Raw genomic sequence first — 13296 nt, forward strand, 5'->3', positions numbered from 1 at the left:
TCTCGGCGCTAGAGACTGCAATGCATAAAGATATTTGTTCAACAGAGTGAGAACGGCTTCGCCAGGAGCACTGAGTGAGTAGTCAATCAGGCAGTCAGACGTCTGAAAGCACTCATTATGCATGCGGTGCTTTGCCCTGCAGTAGAGACGTGAGGGGCACCGAGGCCAGATCCTCACGAATAGAACGCCGTCTGGTGAGAAATTCCCACGTCCCTGTTGCCTGAGTTCCAGTCACAGTTTTACACAGTTTTAGTTGCGTGCAATTTCTTGAAAGTCACGTTTTCCATTTCTTAATCTGTACAACGAAGAAATTCAACTAAGTGGCAGTGTGATTCTGTGTGCGCCACAGAGGCATTCTGGGAGTTGGGGAGGGCTTCCTGGAACCATCTTGAGGGAAGCCATGCCCACGGGCTGGCCTTCTGGGGTCAGGCTGGCATTCCTTGGCGGGTGGGACGACATGAAACCTGGCAGGAGGGGACAACCAGCGACCAGTGCATGAACATCTGTGCCTGGAGGGAGGGGGCCGGGAGGGAGATGCAATAAAATGGCAGAAATGGGTGGGGCCGGTCCAGTGAAGACTCTGGGTATTTTTGCTGTATTAGAAGTAGACTTTCTGGCACATAGTGTAGATCAGGAGTCAAACACTCAATGCCTGCAGGGGCTGGAGACGTAGAAGTGAATCAAATGGGTAGGATTGTAACCAGAGGGAGCCATGGGGATGGGGATGGGAATGGGGCACACTGGTGAGGGCATGCCCTGTCTTAGAGGGGTGGTAGAGCTGGGCTGCAGACGACTGCTTCCACCTGGTCTTAAGGGACCAGCATGGCAGATCTGGTTTTTTAAAGAATGTCAGAAATTTAGTACTCGCTTTGGCAACGCATACACTAAAACTGGAACGATCTAGAGAAGATTAGCCTGGCCCTGCGCAGTGACGATCTGCAAATTCACGAAGTGTTCCAGGTCTTTAAAGACCCCGAGTAGCCAGAGCAATTTTGAAAAAGGAAAGCAAAGCTGGAGGCATCACAATTCCAGACTTCAAGCTATATTACAAAGCTGTTGGAATCGAAACGGTATGGTACCGACACAAGACACATAGATCAATGGTACAGAATAGAGAACCCAGAAATAAACCCGCAGTTATGTGGCCAGTTAATCTCTGACAAAACAGGAAAGAATATCCAATGGGAAGGAGCCTCTCCAACAAATGGTGTCGGGGAACACTGGACAGCTGCATGCAACAGAATGAAGCTGGACCACTTGCTGACATCATACATACAAAAATAAAAGCAGTAATGTCTCTGACATCAGCCAGAGCAACATTTTTCTAGGCGTGTCTCCTGAGGCAAGGGAAATAAAAGCACAAATAAACTATTGGGACTACATCAAAATGAAAAGCTTCTGCACAGCAAAGGAAGCCATCAACAAAACTAAAAAGCAACCTGCTGAATGAGAGATTTTCAAATGACATAACCGATAAAGGGTTAGTATCCAAAATATATAAAGAACGAATACAATTCAACACTCAGAAAACAAATAATCCAGTTAAATGTGGGCAAGAAATGAATGGATATTTGTTCAAACAAGACATCAAGATGGCCAACAGACGTGTGAAAAGATGCTCCACATCACTCATCATCAGGGAAATGCATATCAAAACTACGAGATATCAGCTCACACCTATCAGAATGGCTAAAATTAAATGCACGCGCGCACACACACACACACACACAAAACAAGTGTTGGTGAAGATGTGGAGAGCCACTATGGGAAACAGTATGGAGCTTCCTCAAAAAGTTAAAAATGGAATTACCCTATGAACTAATAAACACTAATTCAAAGGGACACAGGCACCCCTAAGCTTATAGCAGCATTATTTACAATAGCCAAGTTACGGAAGGAGCCCAAAGTGTCCCTCAATAGATGAGTGGATAAAGAAGATGTGGCATATATATATACAACGGAGTATTTTTCAGCCATAAAGAAGAATGAAATCTTGCCATTTGCAACAACATGGATGGACCTAGAGAACATCACACTAAGTGAAGTAAGTCAGAGAAACACAAATACCATATGATTTTGCTCATATGTGGAATTTAAGAAACAAAACCAGTGAGTAAAGGAAAAAATAGAAATCAAGAAACAGACTCTTCACTATAGAAAACAAACTGATAGTTACCAGAGGAGAGGGGGGTGGATGGGGGAAATAGGTGACGGGGATTAAGGAGGGCACTTGTGAGCACAGGGTGATGTGAGGAATTGTGGAATCACCATATTGCACACCTGAAACTAATGTAACACTATGTTAACTACCCTGGAATTAAAATTTAAAAAGGAGGTCAGACATTTAGATTTGTATGTAGAAGCTCCTGGTTTCAAAAACTGACTGATTTAAAAAAAAAAAATCAACATCATGCCAGCTAAACAAAACATAGCTGGTTAGATTCTGCCCAAGTTGCCGGTTTGTGACCTTGAGTGTAGACGGTGAGACTGATTTCAGAAAGAGCTGTGGAGAGCCTGCAGAGTTCATGAGCAAAGCTGAATCCAGTCCCAGCCTCTGCAAACAGAGCCCCCTTCAGCATTAGACCAAACTGCAAGCTTCATCTGGAACTAGAGTTAAATTCGAATTTTAAATAAACAAGGGAATACTTTTTTTTAGCATAAGTATATCTTGAACATTGCGTGGGACATACTCATACTAAAAAGAAAATATTCGTAGTTTATCTGAAACTCAATTCAAATTTAACCAGGCATCTTGCATTTTTGTTTGGTAAACCTAGCCACTCTCCCTGGAGCCCTACACCAGGCCCCAATGGGGTCACAGTCTCCCAGCTCCTCCCAGGGGCGGGCTCTACTCTCAAGGACATAGGGACACAGTCCGCAGTGCAGATTTTAGAGGAAAAGGGAACCAAGGCAAATGTTTGAACACCTGAACGCCACAGTCACATATGAGGTGATCTATACACACTCACATACATACTACTTTGATGTCAAAGAATGGATATTCTAGAACTATCTCGGCCCCTCTCCAGTTATGTTCTTGGCCCTTTGTGGTTTCCTCGTCTCTTACATGGAGAAGGGAATTCCTATCTCACAGGATTATCACATGGATTAAATGGAAGAAACATAAAAGTGTTATCACACAGCGTCTGACACAAGGCAGACGCACAACAAACGTTTATTGTGTGTTAAATGAAATTCTTCAACCCCAGAATGACTGCATTCCCCCCGTTCCTGTCACCACACCAAGACCCATCTACAGAGGGTCCCAAGAAGCTGGGACAGGGGCAACGTGTGATTCCACCATCGTGCACAATGTCTCTGGGAACTGGGTGTCGGCCGGGGTGCCGGGCTCCTGGCGACCTGTCAGGATCACAGTTCAGGGGAACAGTGAGAGCCCTGGCTTTCTACACTTTAGGGGCTGGAGGCCAAGTGTACGGAATGCTTCTTTGTTTATTGAAATATATTCGACATACAATATTGTGTACGGTTAAGGTGTACAACATGCTGATTTGATATTCCTACATATTGTAATGTGATCGCCATTGTATTTAGCACCTCTATCATGTCACATAATTATGTTTTGGTTTTTTGCGGTAAGGACAATTAAGATATAATCTCTTAGAAAGTCTGATAAATACAATATTGCTGCCTATAGTCACTGTACTGTCTATTAGAGACCCAGGACTTATTAATCTGCTAGTAGTAACCTCACTCCTATTCCCCCGCCTCACCCCAACCCCTGGGAAGCAAATTTCACTCTATTGGCAGGAGTTCGGCGTTCTTAGATTCCACATATAAGTGATATGATACAGTAGGTGTCTTTCTCTGACTTATCTCGCTCCACATAATGTCCTCGAGATCCATCCATGTTGTCTCAAATGGTAAGATTTCCTCCTCTCTCATGGATGAATAATATTTGTGTGTGTGTGTGTGTGTGTGTGCGCGCGCGCTCTTTATCCACTCGTCTGTTGACAGGCACATAGCTTGTTTCCATACCTTGACTATTGTTAATAATATTACAATCAACATGGGGAGTGTGTACACCTGTTCAATATGCTGTTTTCATTTCTTTGGGGTCTATACCCAGAGATGGAACTGCTGAATCATTCTGTTTTTTTAATTTATTTTTGAGGAATCTCCACAGTGATTGCACCAATTTACATTCCCACCCACAGTGCCCAAGGGTTCCCTTTTCTCCACATCCTCACCAGTACTTGTCCCCTCTTGTCTTCTTGACGCTAGCCGTCCTAATAGGGGTGAGGTGGTGTCTCATTGTGGTTTTGATTTGCTTCCCTGATGAAGAATGATGTTGAGCATCTTTTCACGTACCTGCCGACCATTTGGATGTCTTCTTTGGTAAAACATCTCTTTAGTTCCTCTGCCTATTTTTTAAATCATATCGTTTAGGGAATTTTTTTGTCACTGAGTTGTGTGAATTCTTTATAAATTTTGGATATATCAGAGACATGGGTTGCAAACATCTTCTGCCATTCTACAAGTTGTCTTTCCCTGTTGTCGATTGTTTCTTTTGCCGTGCAGAAGCTTTTAAGTTTGAGGCAGTCTTACTTGTTGATTTTTGCTTTTTTTTTTTTTTTTTTTTTGAATTTGTGCATATCCAAAAAAGTATTGGCAAGATCAATGTCAAGGAGTTTCTCCCCTATGTTTTCTTCCAGGAATTTTACAGTTTTGGATCTTCTGATCCATTTCAAGTTAATTTCTGTGCATAGTGGAAGACGGAAGTCCAATTTCATCTTTCTTTATGTGTTTATCCAGTATTCCCAACACCATCTGTTGAAGACGATCCTTTCCCCATTGGGTGTTCTTGGCTCCCTCATCAAATATTAGTTGACCACATACGTGAGGGTTTACTTCTGAGCTCAGAATCCTTCTCTTCAATTCGTGCTTTTGCCACTGTTCCTCAGCACCATGGCATCCACTGCAGGTAGTGTGGAGACGGTTTCTCATGCACTCAAAGTGTTCTTTGAGGGGCTCAGAGAAACCCAGGAGTAGCTCCAACCACCCTCCCAGCTCTTGAAAGCCACCCTTGAACACAGAACAGCTGGGAAGGTCTTTGAGCATTCCAAGGCCAGAGACAGAACTTGGAACTCAAAGCTCTTCATTTTATCTGAGTCCTTCCCCAGAGTGCTTAGTGGGTGACAAAGGATGTCTGTGCATATGACACAGAGGTGTTGCTGCCACATGTTTATACTGCACACACACACACACACACACACACACACACACACACATTTAACGATCTCTGAGGGATTTCATTTTAATCTGCTTTGGAACTAAAGTTATGGTATTAGTCTGGCAGGGCTGTGGCTTAGTCCATTCGGGCTGTTATAACAAAAGTACCATAGACTAGGAGGCTTATTAACCACAAACATTTATTTCCCACAGTTCTGGAAGCTGGGAAACCCAAGATCAAGGCACCAGTAGACTCAGTGTCTGGTGAAAGTCTGCCTCCCAGTTCACAGATGGTGCCTTCTTACTCGGTCTTTACAGGGAAAAAAAAAAAAAAAAAAAAAAAGGTGAGAGAGCTCTGTGGGGTCTCTTCTGTAAGGCACTAAACCTATTCATGAGGGATCCACTCTCTTAACCAGATCACCTCCCAAAGCCCCACTTTCTACCACCATCTCATTGAGGGTTAGGTTTTTAACATATGAATTTGGGGGGCCCGGGGTGGGGGGGGAACACAAACATGCAGGCAGTCCACAGCACCGGCTGACCTCTAAGACTTCAAATTCCTGTAAAGGGAAGTAGTCTTTTCATTTCATGGTTAAACATAAGGCTTAAATACTTTAATACTCTTTTCCTGTGGAACTCAACTTCATGGTAGCTCTAAGATAAGAATAATTACACTTGGTATCTGTCTCTGTGTTTTGGGACACCTTGATGTAGTCAAGTTCACCACACTCATACCAGGAGGACCCCCACCCCCCCACCCCCCACCCCCACCAGCCTCCTTGTCCAAAGAAAGGAAATGCCAGAACTCTGAAAACTAGGGTCAAGTCGAGATTTCTAGAAGCCTGACTGGAGGGAAGGGGTGTCTCTGAGACCCCCAGGATCAGCCGTACTGACCCCTGCCAAGCATACCCGCCAGGAGGGGGAAGGGCACAGGCGCTCAAAGGGGCATGATGGAAATCAAGCTCTCTCTGCAAGGACATCATCGCCCAGGAGATGAGCCATCCCCGCTCTGTGCTGGATGGCCTGATGAACAGAGTGCAGGTAATGGACTTGATTTCCCTCATTGATATTCTTGAGGGGGGGGTTACGGACCCATTAAAGACACATCCCGGTGCTTGATGGAAATGAGCAAGCTACAGAGAACTGGACTTAAGCTGAGGGCTGGTAGGTTTCGGTTTCTTCCTCCTGTTATTTCCTCCCTCTTTCCACAGATGGTTCTTGGGTCTTGAGCACCTCATCCTAGATGCTGGGACCAAAATGACCAAAACAAAGGAGCCACTCTCAGAGCACTCGTTCACTGGGCCACATAGTCCCCCCAAATAATCCCACCGCCTGTAATCCTGGGCCAGCTGCCTGCATGCAGAGGGCCTCGAGGAGCCAGTCCTGTACCCCAAGCAACTGGAAAGGAGGATCACATGTCATCCACCAGCTGCCGCTCAGGCAGACAGACGAGATGCCTTCCCAGAACTCGGGAAGTCCTCTGATTCGTTAAAGTGAGTAGAACCACAGGTCCTTGAGGTGGACGTGTTCTAGAAGTCGGGGAGGCCAGAAAACTGAGGACACCAGCTGGGAGCCAGGCCTCCCCACTCTCCCTGGGAGCAGACCAGCATCCCAGGCCCTCTATCGAAACAAAGTCGATTTTCCCTGCCTAGCAATTTAATTTATGAGGTTTTTTTTTTTTTCAATGGGAATGAGGTGGAGCTGAATTCACACTGAAATGTGCAAATTGCTACAAGAGCTGAGAAACACTAATCTCCCTCCAGCATCTCCAGCGCCATTCTCCTAAAACTACCTGCTTCCAGCGAGGTTCCGTGCGTTCATTACTGCCACCAGGGGAAACCGCACTGATTTACATCCACTTTCATCGGCTGCAACCAGCCACTGTCAGCCCTGCAGGAACAGGCTTGGGTTAACCTGTTGGCCCCTCTGCAGACAGATGAGAGGGGCGCGGCTTTGCCCCCACCGGCACTGCCTCCCGCCATGCCTCACACACTGCGACTCAGCCACGGCGATCAGGTTACCTGTCACCTGTACTTCACACATCTGATACTCTTCCCACCTGCTCCTCGCAGCAGCACTGTGAGGCCCCAGGCTCAAGGCCTGCTCTTTAATTTGGCCTGTTTGAAAAGTTCCATCCGTACCCGGTGAGCTCATCAGCTACCATCAAAACTACCTTTCTTCCCCTCTGAGTACCGGGCTTTTTATAACGGCTGGCTCCAAAGGTAATTTCAAAATCCGGCCTGCTCGTGCAGAAGCCAGCGCAGCCTGTGAGACCGGAGGCCAGGCCCACATGTGAAGGCAGGGTGAGTTACAAAGCAGAGTCCCCTCCTTTTAGGGAAAGCAGAGCGAAGGACTGCTCCATAGGACTGGCCCCTGGGGCTCTGAAGACCTGAGTCCTTGGTTCTCATATTGCACCGGGTTTGAGAGAGCCGGTTGGCTGTTGGACCCCCTGCGTGCGGAATGGGGCACCTCCTAGGTCTCAGAAAAGGAAGTCTGTAATCCATACATTGATATGCAAATGTGTGTTTACCCAGGTGAGGTGCATTGTGGGAGACGCACCTGGGATAGGTTCCCATTCTTCCCTTGATCTTGATTCCAGTATTCCTAATTCACTGGGCTACCCAAAACATGGCTTCAAAAAAAAGTTCTGTTTGCACCGCACGGCTGGTCTACAAAAATCTTGCACAGGGCCACGTTTTAACCAAATAACTAATATCATTATGTTTGCATCAGCCTGTGCGGTCATTAGGTGTTTTAGATCAGAATAAGGGCACATCTAGATAGCACTTGTCCTGGAAAATCCTCAGTGGGGCTGAGTATATTTATAAGTATAATAAGTATTTTATTACTCACTGATGACAGGCCAGATGCTACTGCATTTTCTCTATGAAAGTTGCTGAGCAAGTCTGTATGGATAACCGTACCGAGGGCCCAGGGATTTGTTCTTTCAGAGCACTTAGCTCCCTCCCTGTGGTTGGCTGTCACAAGCCCTCGAAGGTGGGGTCTGTGCCTCAGTTAGCTTTATATACCTGGGGGTGGGCAGGGGGTCTGGCTTGGTAGGTGCTCAGTAACGGCTGGGGCAGGGGTGAGTGAGTAAAGGTGTTTGTGGATGGGCAAAAGAACAAAGTCTAGCCTGTAGATAGAGCTGGGTCAGGGAGAAAGCTGCGGCCAAGGGTGAACCCCACGGGGTGAGCAGAGTCAGCGGAAGGTGACTGCGGCCTGGTGAGCCATCTGAACATGCAGAATGGAGTCAAGTATCTGCAGAGGCATTTGGCACCGCACGCGGCATATTTTATGACCAGTTTATAGGGATCTTCCTGGAAAAAAAAAAAGGTTGAGGACTCAGGAAGTGTAAGCAATGAGTCACCTGGTTAGCTAATCGCAGGAGTTACACACACTGACTTCAGGATAAAGTCCATTCAGGTGTTGTTCAGCGCCCCCACGGCCACTGCAGAGGCCAGCAGCGGGGCTGGGCCCGAGCCCCTCACCGATGTGCACTTCCTTCCAATGCTGCCCTGGTTCCGATCGGGGCCACACACATTCTCAGGTTGCTGATACATCACCTGCTGGCTTGTGCCGCGGCTCACAGTGTGACCAGTGCCCAGGCTTCACGGGGTGTGTGACGGCCGCCCACACTTGGAGAAGCACAGGATGGAGACCTGCCTGCTCTACGGTGGCCCTACCCATCCCCCAGCTCCCAGTACCACCCACTCCCATCCAGGAGTTGCTGACAAATGCCCTGAGCCAAAATGGAGTCCCCTTTGTGGCCTCAACTTTGTGGCTCCATCACATACCCAATCTTAGACAACCCCAAAGGAGTGCTGTCACCTTCTTCGGCTATCGCCCCGGTAAACAAACACAGCTGCCACCGCCCTTACCCCCTGCAGACTGAAACCATATCCAGGACTCCAGGGCGGCCCTTTTGCCCCTACAAACAGCTCTGCGCATGCGCGGAGACCTACGTCACTCTCACTCATCACCCACAGAGAGGACAGGCGCTCACCGGCGTGGAGACCCCCAGTGCCCCCAATGTTCACTTAGGGCTCTCGGCTGCATCATCCTATCGGATCCTTGCTTCCTTCCCAAAGCCCAGGGAGGCTCAGGGTCAGTAAATGACTGAGCCAAATCAAGCTCAGCTCTTCTTTTCGAAAAAGGACATTCAAGAGCGGTCAACCACCCTGGGAAAGGGGAGAAAAGATCTGTATGTCTCTTGGGTCCCTGTCAGGTTTTTCTCTTTGACCATTATTAGCTGTGAAGAGGCCTGTGGACCACAACCAAGGACTTATGCTTCTTTGAATCTCCCCAGGATAATTTGAGGTCTCAACACATTTATCGAGAGGCTACCATGCTAGAAAGTGGGTGGTACAAAAGCAGTTCCTGCCTGAGGAAGCGGAGAGCAGACAAAGAGCAGTCGTGACAACAGAGTAATGGGGGAAGTGACAGAGGTCTGCATGCACTTTAGCGGAGCCCCACTGATTGTGTCTCAAGGAAGAATCTGTCTTGGGAGAAAGCTGTGGTGACATTGAGGGTTTTGCAGGATGAATAGGAGCTTGTCAGATGAGAAGTCAGGAGGTGTCCCTGGCAAAGGGACCCTTACCTATCAAGGCCGCAGGCATGACCAGCATGCAAATGCCAGGGGACAGAAGTTGCTCAGTACTTCTAGATCTCAAGCGGCAAGAAATGGGGCCCAGGCGACGGAACCAACTTTGCATGCCCCGACGGGAGTTTGGGTGTGATTCCCACCGAATCAGGAGTCACAGAGGCATTTCTACAGAGGAGCATGTGGTCAGAGTCCCACTTCCGTTGATCTGGAGAAAGTGTCAAGGGAGAAGAGACACAAGCAAGGAGACTAATAGATCAGCCACTGCGTGGTCCAGGCAGGAGAGCTGTGGGCCCGGACGGGGGCGGCCGAGCCAGTGAGGGGCACTGCTGACTCAAGAGACAGGTACTCTGCCTAGTCGGCCTAGAACCTGGAGGTGAGGCAGAGTCCAGAAAGAGACCAGGTTTCCTGTCGCGGGCCTCTGGACGGGCTGTAGCACCCCCGCCTGACATGGGAAATTCTGGAAGATGCGCGCACTTAAGAGAGGAAGATGGTGAGTTCGTTCCTTGCCTTCTTGCATCTGAGGTATCTGTGAGACAATCCTGTGGAGGTGTCCATCGTGCACCTGGAAACGTGCGTCCAGTAAGAAGAGGGCCAGACGAGCAGGAGTGCAGATCAGTCCCGCGTTAGCACAGTTAGCTGCGCAGGGACGGAAGAACAGGGTCCTGCAGGGTCACCGAGTACATTCCCTCAGGATGTGAGACAGCCTGGGGAGTGAGGGGCGGGTGCTCCTCAGGTGTGGGGAGGCCAGCCTTGAGGACCGGCTGGCCCTGCAGAGGAAAAAAAGGCAACTCATTCTCAGTCCTGGAGAGAACCGGACGCAGATGCTCGTGGGCAGCGGTAATGCGCTAAGTTGGGACAAAGGGGGACAAGAAGTGGAGAACTAGGTTTTGTTCTCCTTTATGGAAAATGGTTACCTAGGTAACTAAGTGATATTTTTATTTATTTTTTAATGTTTTATTTATTTATTTTGAGAGAGACAGAAATAGAGCGAGTGGGGAGGGGCAGAGAGAGAGAGAGAGAGGGAGAGAGAGAGAGAGAGAAAGAGAGAGAGAGAGAGAGAGAGAGAGAGAGAGAGAGAGAGAATCCCTAGCAGGCTCCACACTGTCTGCGCAGAGCCCGACGTGGGGCTCAAACTCACTAAACCGTGAGCTCGTGACCTGAGCCAAAATCAAGAGTCGGGCGCTTGACTGACTGAGCCACCCAGGGGCCCCTAGGGTGATATTTTTTAAATGACCAGGTAAGAGGATCTTTAGAAAGATAAACTCCTTCTGAATGCAACATGGTCAACTCTCTCCATATGATATGTACATGCATTGATTGTATACCCACTCACTACCTGAGGAAAAAGTCCTCGGGTCTTGGCAACACTGAATTATTTCACTAAGATTTATCAAAACCATAAAAACAACAGGTTTCAGCAAGATAAAACCACTGAACATCAAACACCACGTAGACTCTGGCCAACCCTACTTGGAATCGTTGAAATCTATGAACACGTAACATAAACTACCGCTCAGCTGAGAAAAAGGCTTCCCACCTTGGTATCTGTTCCTATAAACACCACCAAACTCGACAACCAAACACAAACTTTAACCTCCCTAAGGAAAAGCGTTTCCCACCACGCGGAGCCAAGTGAAATGCCTTTGGAGACAGAAGTTTGAGGGCATTCTGAAGACTTTGATGTGCCGAGAAATGTCAAGCTTGAAAGAACAAGAGGGGAGAAGAAATCAACATTTCAAGTATTTTAAAGAATCAAGGCATAAATAAAACTGCTCATTTGATCAAGTGGAGATTTACAAAAGCCTGGGTATGTGGGTTGAGTCCCAAGTGGCCAGCCCACAGCCACTAGCTGAGGAGTCCTACAGGAGGTGCAGGGTGTGTGACGGGGTGTTGGGTCCACATTGTGGGCCCCATCCATCGAACGCCCCCCGCCTCTGCAGAGCACGGTGCAAGCACTCTATGGACATGGGCTTCACTGCCCAGCCTCACCTTCCAGGACAAATGACAAGGTAACGACAGCACCAGCCACACGGGAGCGCTGTGGGGGTTGATTACCTGGCCCAAGTAATACCAGTATTTGGTCCTCAGTGTCGCAAGGCAGGCCCTCCCACTCCTGAAAAGGGTAGGCCACGCCTCCCACCAGCAGCCACTGGGACAAGAGACAAGACTCAGGGGTGGGGGGGGAAGCTTGTCACCTGGCACCACTCGAATCCCCCAGAGCTGACCCTGGCCTCCCAGAAGTCCCACCACCGTGGCCCCGGAAGCGGTGCTTCCCCAGAATCTTGCTTTCTTCCTATGCCCGAGCAGTTTTCGTGATGGAGTCGGGGTCTCCGGGCAGGGTTCGACTCTGGGCTCCAGAAGTCTGCTGCTCAACTGCCGCGTCCTCTTAGCAGGATCACTGGGAGCAGGGGAGAGGAAAGGAAGAAGGTTCAAGGGCATGTGGCTGACTCCTGCGAAGGAGGAAGCCATGGAGACCACACCAGGCTGGCAGCCAAAAGGCTTGGTGCGCTGTGGGCACCGGAGGAGCAGATGACAGAAGCTCTCGGGGCAGGAGCTTAAGGACTTGAGTGTCCAAACGAGACACAGTCCCCTCTTCCCAGCCCAATTATTTTCCTCTTCGAAGGGTTCTTTGTACGTCTTTAATCCAGGGGAAGGTTTTGGACAAAAGAGAGGCTGTTCCATCCCAAAAGCGAGTACTTGTCGGAACAAGTCACTTGCCAGAACGTTGATGGGGAAGGGCAAGGAGCCACGGAACGACTCACCCTGCGGTCCTCAGGCAATGGCAGGGCACCAGAGCGCCTCCCCGCTCTGAATCAGAAGAAGGGCATTCTTCTATTACCAGCAACTCTGCCAGCACCAAAACAGGCCGTGCCTTTCTCTTTCCCACGTTCCTGGGTCAAGAAGCAGGTGTGGTCTATTGCAGCAGGTTTACATCAACGAAAAACACACTCCTGGGCTCCTCGATCCCATTGACACGTGCAGTTTCTGAGGCTGAATGATGCCTGACCTCCCAGTCCATCGCTGTTTACTCATCCGCACAACCCACTCATCCATCGGATAATGACTGAGCGACTTGGGACGCCCCTCCCGCTCAGCCCAGGAGGAGCCCACGGGGGTCCGGGAGCTCGCAAGTGGTGCCAAGCTGGCAGTGGCACCTGGGAGCATCTGGGAGGGCCCTTGTAGAGCATCCGCCTGTATAAACCTGCCCCTCCTGGGGGCATCTGGGTGGCTCAGTCGGTAAAGCGTCCAACTTTGGCCGAGGTCATGATTTCGCCATTCCCGAGTTCAAGCCCCACGTCGGGCTCTGTGCGGACAGCTCAGAGCCTGGAGCCTGTTTCAGACTCTGTGTCTCCCTCTCTCTCTGCTCCTCCCGCACTCATGTTCTATCTCTCTCTCTCTCTCTCAAAAATAAACAAACACTAAGCCTGCCCCGCCTGGTGCCCACATCGATGTCAGCTACTTGGTTGCATTCATTCGTTCATTCATTCATTCCTTCCTTCCAA

At 48.9% G+C, this 13296-nt stretch overlaps 1 long non-coding RNA gene and 1 other non-coding gene across 2 annotated transcripts; one reads left to right on the forward strand and one right to left on the reverse strand.

Moving 5' to 3' along the window:
* The first annotated feature begins 864 nt into the window (after positions 1-864).
* LOC113595858 (U6 spliceosomal RNA) lies at positions 865-966 on the forward strand. The gene has a single exon (XR_003416488.1). It is a non-coding gene; the product is annotated as a U6 spliceosomal RNA (small nuclear RNA).
* Positions 967-2396: 1430 nt separating this feature from the next.
* Positions 2397-9531, reverse strand: LOC113595823 (uncharacterized). Its single transcript, XR_003416432.2, has 2 exons — positions 6983-9531; positions 2397-5500 (listed from the first exon to the last, which is right to left on the reverse strand). It is a non-coding gene; the product is annotated as an uncharacterized LOC113595823 (long non-coding RNA).
* Between the last annotated feature and the right edge of the window lie 3765 nt (positions 9532-13296).

This window comes from Acinonyx jubatus, chromosome D2 (genome assembly GCF_027475565.1).
Source record: "Acinonyx jubatus isolate Ajub_Pintada_27869175 chromosome D2, VMU_Ajub_asm_v1.0, whole genome shotgun sequence".
Classification (NCBI taxonomy): Eukaryota; Metazoa; Chordata; class Mammalia; order Carnivora; family Felidae; genus Acinonyx; species Acinonyx jubatus.